The sequence below is a fragment of the Tenrec ecaudatus genome, chromosome 8 (assembly GCF_050624435.1).
Source record: "Tenrec ecaudatus isolate mTenEca1 chromosome 8, mTenEca1.hap1, whole genome shotgun sequence".
Classification (NCBI taxonomy): domain Eukaryota; kingdom Metazoa; phylum Chordata; class Mammalia; order Afrosoricida; family Tenrecidae; genus Tenrec; species Tenrec ecaudatus.
In genome coordinates, this window is record NC_134537.1 from 100933228 (window position 1) to 100939909 (window position 6682).

A 6682-nucleotide genomic window follows, 5' to 3' on the forward strand; every position below is an offset into this window, starting at 1 on the left:
CACCAGCTATATCTGGACTAGGTCGCTGACCCCAGAACACAGCGAGGCCAGCACCCGCTCTATCTAAGACTAGGCTGACAACAGTGACACACCACGTCCAAATCACATAGTGTCCCACTTCACAGGGTGATTCCTGGGGGAGCAATACGGACCTGTGCTACAAGGAGTTGAGATAACACATTACTACTCAAGCTCAAAGAGAACTCTCAATGGATTTTTCTGCTGCCTTTTCACAGTTGTTGAAAATCGCCAGGGCTGGCCCTCACCTCCCCGCCCCCTGCACCCCCGCAGGGATAGACAAAACCAATCTTTATTGAGACTACAAAGTACAATATTATATGTTCTTCAATCACGTTAGCCTTTTGTTCAATATCTGTAAATCGGCCACTGTGCTAAACCCCGGGGGTCAACTCTAATCTGGAAGCGGTTCCATCTTGAAGGAATTAACAGATCCTCACAGGGTTACTAGACCTGTGAAAATTGCTTAGGACAGTGTTTCAATAGAGCCCAGTAGAAGGAAGGTGCTGGATTCTATTTACAGTGGGGTGAGGTTGAGCTTTCGATGACTGGGGATGGGGGTGGTGGGAGGGGCGGCTTGTCTCCCTAGAGACAAGCATAGGGTCATAACAAAGGGGCTGGAAAGAAATCAGGCACCCATTAGAAACCTATGGAAAGATCCAAACGGACTGTGCTCCCACTAAGCCCCCTAGGCCCGGGTGAAACCAACTTGGCACGCCCACCTTAGGCACCAGCAAATGACATCACACAGCTAAATATTGCCAATGAGATCAGCCAATACCCTCCACCACACCCCTCCAGGAATGCAGGAGCAGGGTAAAGGCAGGGCCAAGGAGAGGGAGGCGTGGGGAAACTTTCTTGGGATTTCCTGCTCTGTGAACCTTTTTCTAGAAACACCGCCCTGCCCTTCCCTGAAACAGCCACCTGCAGTCCTGAGCTCCTGTGCAGCCCCGCCTTGGATGCTTTCCAGAAATAGTGTACACTTTTTGGAGCCTGAATACCTGAAACTTCCCTTTCCTTCGTAAAAGTCACTTGGTTTACAAGAGCTCTTCTGCCATGTGAATCCTTTCGGCATTGAGAAGCAAGCACCGAGGTAAACTACCCCAGAACCCTGACAGCGCTAGGACTGGTGTGAATGCCCAGGTTTTCCTGGGGCAGATGGCAGGCAGGGGCCTGAGGGGCATGCTCAGTGCTGCTAGAGAAAACAAGTCTGCACTTCATGCTGGGGGCTCTTGATGCAGTGTGAGCTCCTTTCAGCCTTACCCAATTCTGAGAAGCTTAAAATTAAAACCAAAAACGTAAACACTAAAATTTCTGTTGAAGATGTGAGCTGCTCACAATTGAATAGTAAGTGGTGGAACCAGGAGTGGAGGTCTATTTGAAAAAAAACTATACTGCTCCACGCCACCCACACAGAACACAAGTCCACTAAACCTAGATAGGTGCCATTGCCCAATGATTGCCTCCTCACGTTCACTATCTCTCTGCTCAACACACTACTAAGAGACTTGAATGTTCTTTAGACCCTGCACTTGTCTGAGAAAGTAGCGTAGACACTAAGCTCACTTCCCCTGTGAACACCCTCCTTCTAATATGTAAGTGGTTTAGTGCTGTATTCTGGTTAAGTCTAACTTAGGAGAGAACTAGGCAGGCCAAGTAATGTGGTAGTGTTATGATACAGCGACTTCTGACTCGACCTGAGAGAAGCGGTCTTGAGAAACATCTGAAGTAAACCTGGTCTGGCGACAGAAGGACACAGGCTCATGTCATCGAAAGTAAAGGATGAGCTCATACATCAAAGGAGGTACCCTAAGACAGATGTTCCTTTGAAGAACATTAAACTTGTCTGAAAGGGAGTAGGCAGCCTGGCCCCAGGGTGTACATCCCACGGCTTTGGAAGCTATAGATTGTACTCCCAGTCAGGAAGGCTAGTACACTCTAAGATAAAACTCTGACACTCCAAAGGAGTACTAAAAACTGGAACAAGAACAGACAAGGCAGTCTTGGAGATTGTAGCCTGCTGACTTTCCAGATCTGTTCATAAAACACCACGCTGGCCCTCTCCTTGCCTCCGTGATTGACTGCAGCAGGCCAGTTCAGCTACACAACCTCTGACTCCCAGGACCCTCCAGCGGCTCATCCCACTTCCCACTTTTATAAACTGACATCCGCCTCTCTCTGCAGCCCTCATCTCCCACCACACCCTGCAAGCATCCCTTGTACCCACAGCCACCCAGAATAAAGGCCCCTGCACTCAATGCTCCCAACCTTACCCCGAAATAACCCTCACCCCATCCTCAATCTCTACCTGAAATAACCCTCACCCCATCCTCAATCTCCAACCACCATCATCACCCTGGTTAACCCCAAATTATACTTTCTAGACCCAGCTCAAATGTCACCTCCCAGAAGCTGTCCACAGTGCTGCTGCGTCCAGCCCTTGTGGAATTAGGCATTGATCCTCTGTACTTCCAGAATGCATCTACTTTATAACTTTCAGTGGGAAACAGAGCCAGGAAGAAAGTGTATGGGCACAAACTCTGAACATTCACACCTTGAGGAGTCTGGGAGGCCAGGGATCCTGGAGAGGGAACCTTTGTTAGGCAGATAGGCAGGGATGGGATGTCCAATGACGCATGCCCAAGAGAGCCAAACACGAGAACAAAGGGCGGTGCACGGCACATGCTCAGAGGTCTAGGTTTTCCCGCGGTAGGCATGGGTGGGCGTTAAACCTGGATCGGCCCACTGGGCCAGGTGATTGCAATTCAGCCAATGGGGTCGACCTGGGGTTGTTCACCACGCCTCCCCCTGGAATCCTTGAAAAAGGCAGGGAGAGAACTTGGGAAGGAACTTGGAGGAGGTCTTTGGAGGAGAACTTGGGAGAGAGCTTTGCGTGACGCCGAGCGGTCTCTGCCAGGCTGCATGGTCAAGAGCAATCCTATGGGTGCCGCGTAAAACCTGAAACTTCTTCCAACTCCCATTAAACTCACTTGGATGGCGAGCCAGGCTTCGGCGTGAATTCCTTCTCCTGCGGAGCCAAGGACTGAGGTGTAACTCTAGCCCAGAGAGAGATCTTACACCTTCACGTTTGTGGGTTAGAGATGCATCCCCCTCACCTCCTAAGTAAAAGTCATACCTCCTAAGTAAAAGTCATTCCCTTCAATGTCCTCCCATAACAACACCAAATTTAAGGTGCTGTTTGAAAACACATGGCCACTGACTACGCTCTTGAAGGTCAACTGCTTGAAGGCTATCTGCCATCAAAAGCAATCAGATCCTGTGGTCTCTTTCACCCCAAGGGCCCACTCCCTTCTGATGAGGATCACAGATTGCTTTCTTGGATGAGTCCAAAGACACCTAAGGTCAAGCCATGACTAAGGTTAGGCTGCTATCTGGACTCTACAGCCTGCCCATCTTCTTAGATACGTACCTTCTTGTCACATGCATGCCTCTAGTGCCTCCCCTTCCTAATGCATGTGTATCCCTAGCTGGTCCCCCTCATGTTACGTGGACACTCCCTGCTGTTACGTATGCATTTACCGTGACTTGCCTGAGATGATATACATCTGAGAGAACAAAGCAATCTCAATCTGGTTCCTGTCTCCATCGGAAGAGGTGACCCACTGCATGCTTTCTCTTGTCTGTGTAAGGTTTATTGGGGCGCGAAACAGAACCAGAGATCCAATTAAGAAACTTTTAGAAGCAGGCTTTATTGAGAAGCTTGCGGGCGGGATCAGCAACTCAGGGCATTGAGTTATTGAAGCCGCGCAGAGGGAAGTTTGAGTGGTGTTTTTATACACCACCCCCCCTGACAGGCACAGGGGGAAAAAAGGGGACAACTATGCTTACACAAGGGATTGTAAGAAAAGGAAGTAATTGTTAAAATTTTCTGGGAGTTGAGGGGGAGTTGGGCAAACTGGCTGAGCAAGCGTCTAGAAGTTGGGCAAGCTGACTGAGCAAGCGTCCTGTTAGTAAAAATATGCTGGTTTTATTCAAGGGGGAGGGGGTAGGTACAGGGTAAGTTTCAAAAACTTAACATAGTTCCAAAATGGAGTTACTTGTGCTAAGATCCTTCATCCCAGACTTTACCCTATAGGGAAAATGGATGATGTTGTCTTTCGGTAACTGCTTCATGCTGACCATGGACGATGATTTAAGGGGGAGGGTGGCTTTGTAAGGCAGAGTACTGGGATTCTAGGGTCGACACACGATGGGGGAATTCATATCGAGGCTCCCGGAGAGTTTCATATTGGGGTTCATGCGGCTGCAACATCATTTGGTGAACTGCAGTTTGGGTGATGTTGCGGAGCCTGTTTTGGAAAAAACTGGATAAAACAAGGAGCAATTAAAAATAAAAGTGTAATTAAAATTATGGGTCCTATTATGGGGGCTAAAAAGGAGTACAGAGAAGTGCTCCACCAGGGAGAAGTTCCATCTGTTGTTGGCCTGGTGCTCTGTAACTCACGGCTTAGTTTGTTAAGGATCTGGATATTGGTTTTCACAATTCCTGACTCATTGATGTAGTAACAGCATTCCTCCTGGAGGAAGAGGCAGGTTCCTCCCTTTTTTGCCATGAGGAGGTTCAGAGCGCGGCGGTTCTGTAAGGTAACTTGAGCAACAGAAGTTATTTGTCTTTGTAAGGAGGCTAAGGACTTTGCGGAGATATCGAGTGTCCATTGGAAGCGTTCGGCTAACCGATTGGTTGTGGTGATGGAGTGTCCCAGGGTGCCACCACTCAGTCCCACCACGACTGCTGAGGAAGCTTAGGGAAAGGCCTACAACAACCGGGAGAAAAACTGCTTTTTTACTGCAGTGACTATATGTCTGGGTGTATTTGTTCTGGAATTCAGCTGGGGTGTAGACAGTGAGCTGAGGAACTAGAGTGACAGGTAGGCACAAGAAGGCAGACCTGCTACTGATGTTAAGAAGTTTGGTGAGTGTATAATTGCACCAGAAGAAAAATTCTGCTGGTGCTGTTATTGGCTGGGAGGGTGGCATTGTGGTGTTGCACAGTTGAGTGGATGCACTGGAGTAACAAAACGGCACCTGTGAGTACCCTGATGTGAAGTACAGAGGGACATTGGGGATAATTATGGGTTGCATGGTGGAGACCTTAAGTGCAGATGACCAGCTGGGAACTGGGACTGCTGCTGGAGGAGGGCATTCCAGGGCTGCACACGAGGCAGGTGGAAAGGTTGCCTAATCCAGCAAGGTTGGCGATGGCCAGTCCCTGTTGCAACAGGGTGAGCCAGGAGAAGGGAGAATCAGAAGGTTTAGAAATTTGGTTAATGAGTTGATGTTCCTGGATCTGAATATTACGGTGGATGGTGGATTGGACCTGGGCTAGCGACCTTTATATGAACAGTTTAGCATTAGGATATGTGCTGTGGGAGTTAAAATACCAGCCTCCCTTGACTGGTTTGGTCTACCTGTTGTTGTACGGGCCAGGGATGGTTAAGGGGAATTGTGTTCCTGACCAAAAGAACAGGTGGGTTTTGGTTATAGGGTAGGGGTGAGCATGGTGAATATTGCAGGACTTTTAGGGGCACCCTGTGTTTTGTTTTACCCATTTTTGTGCACAAGCGGGGTTAGAGGTTTGGTCATATAGAAAACAAACGATGGGGGAGTTGGTTCTGGGAGAATGTGCACATTCGGGGAGTTGGAACTGTGTTTGAACAAGGTGAAATTAAGGTAGGCTGGACCGGAATAACTGGTGACCAGGCAATCAGCTGTGGCTAGGAGATAACTTTTTCCCGTGAGTAGATGATGCTGGCGATATTGGGGGTTAGTTACATTTTCAGTGAGAAAAAAACCTCCAGGCGAAAGGGGAAGTTAATGCTAGGCTTAGCTGGCTGGTTTGGTGAGGCGAGTGAGGCGGAGAGACATAGGACCAGTAGACTGAACAGACCACTGGGGATCACGATTAACTTTGGTTACCGGTTTGACTCTGGAGAGGTATATCCAAGAGTGTAGACCCACTACTTTGACAGCCGAGGGAGTGGTGAGAATGACAGTGTACAGACCTTCCCACTGGGGTGCCAAAGGTTTGGGTGTTAAAGATTTAATACGGTGTCTCCAGGGTGTACTTGACTTTGGGAGGTTGGGAGAGGCTGGAGAAGGTTCAGGGATAACAGAGTTAACGTGTTGTCTAAAGAGGTTGCGGAGTAAAGACAAATATGGTAAATATGAGGCTAATGGAGGGCTGTTACTGGGAGGGAAAGGGGAGAAAAGGAAGGGTCGCCTATAAAGTATTTCAAATGGACTGAGGCCGGACAGCTCCTGGGGGCGGGGGTCCGCGCGCAAACAGGTAAGAGCAAAAGGTAATAGCTTGCATAGTGTAATAATAACATCCTGATAAAATTGCTTTACACACAAACAATTTCTTGGGACTAATCTTATTTTAACAAGGGCAACTGTGTTTTCAGTTTACTCATTGCAGCTCGGAACTTGGGAAAACATAAAGACATTGTTTTAAGAGAGTTACTAATACATTTCAATGAAAACTCAGTGATTTTTTTTTAATTTCCCTTTTTTTAACTAACACTGAAGAGTTAAAAGGAAGCTATCTGTTGAAGCTGTGGTTTCTGAAGCAGAACATTTGGTTTAACTCCTTCCTTACTTCTGCTTGGGTCTGCTTAACAATTCCAGTTTTGTTTTTAAGAAA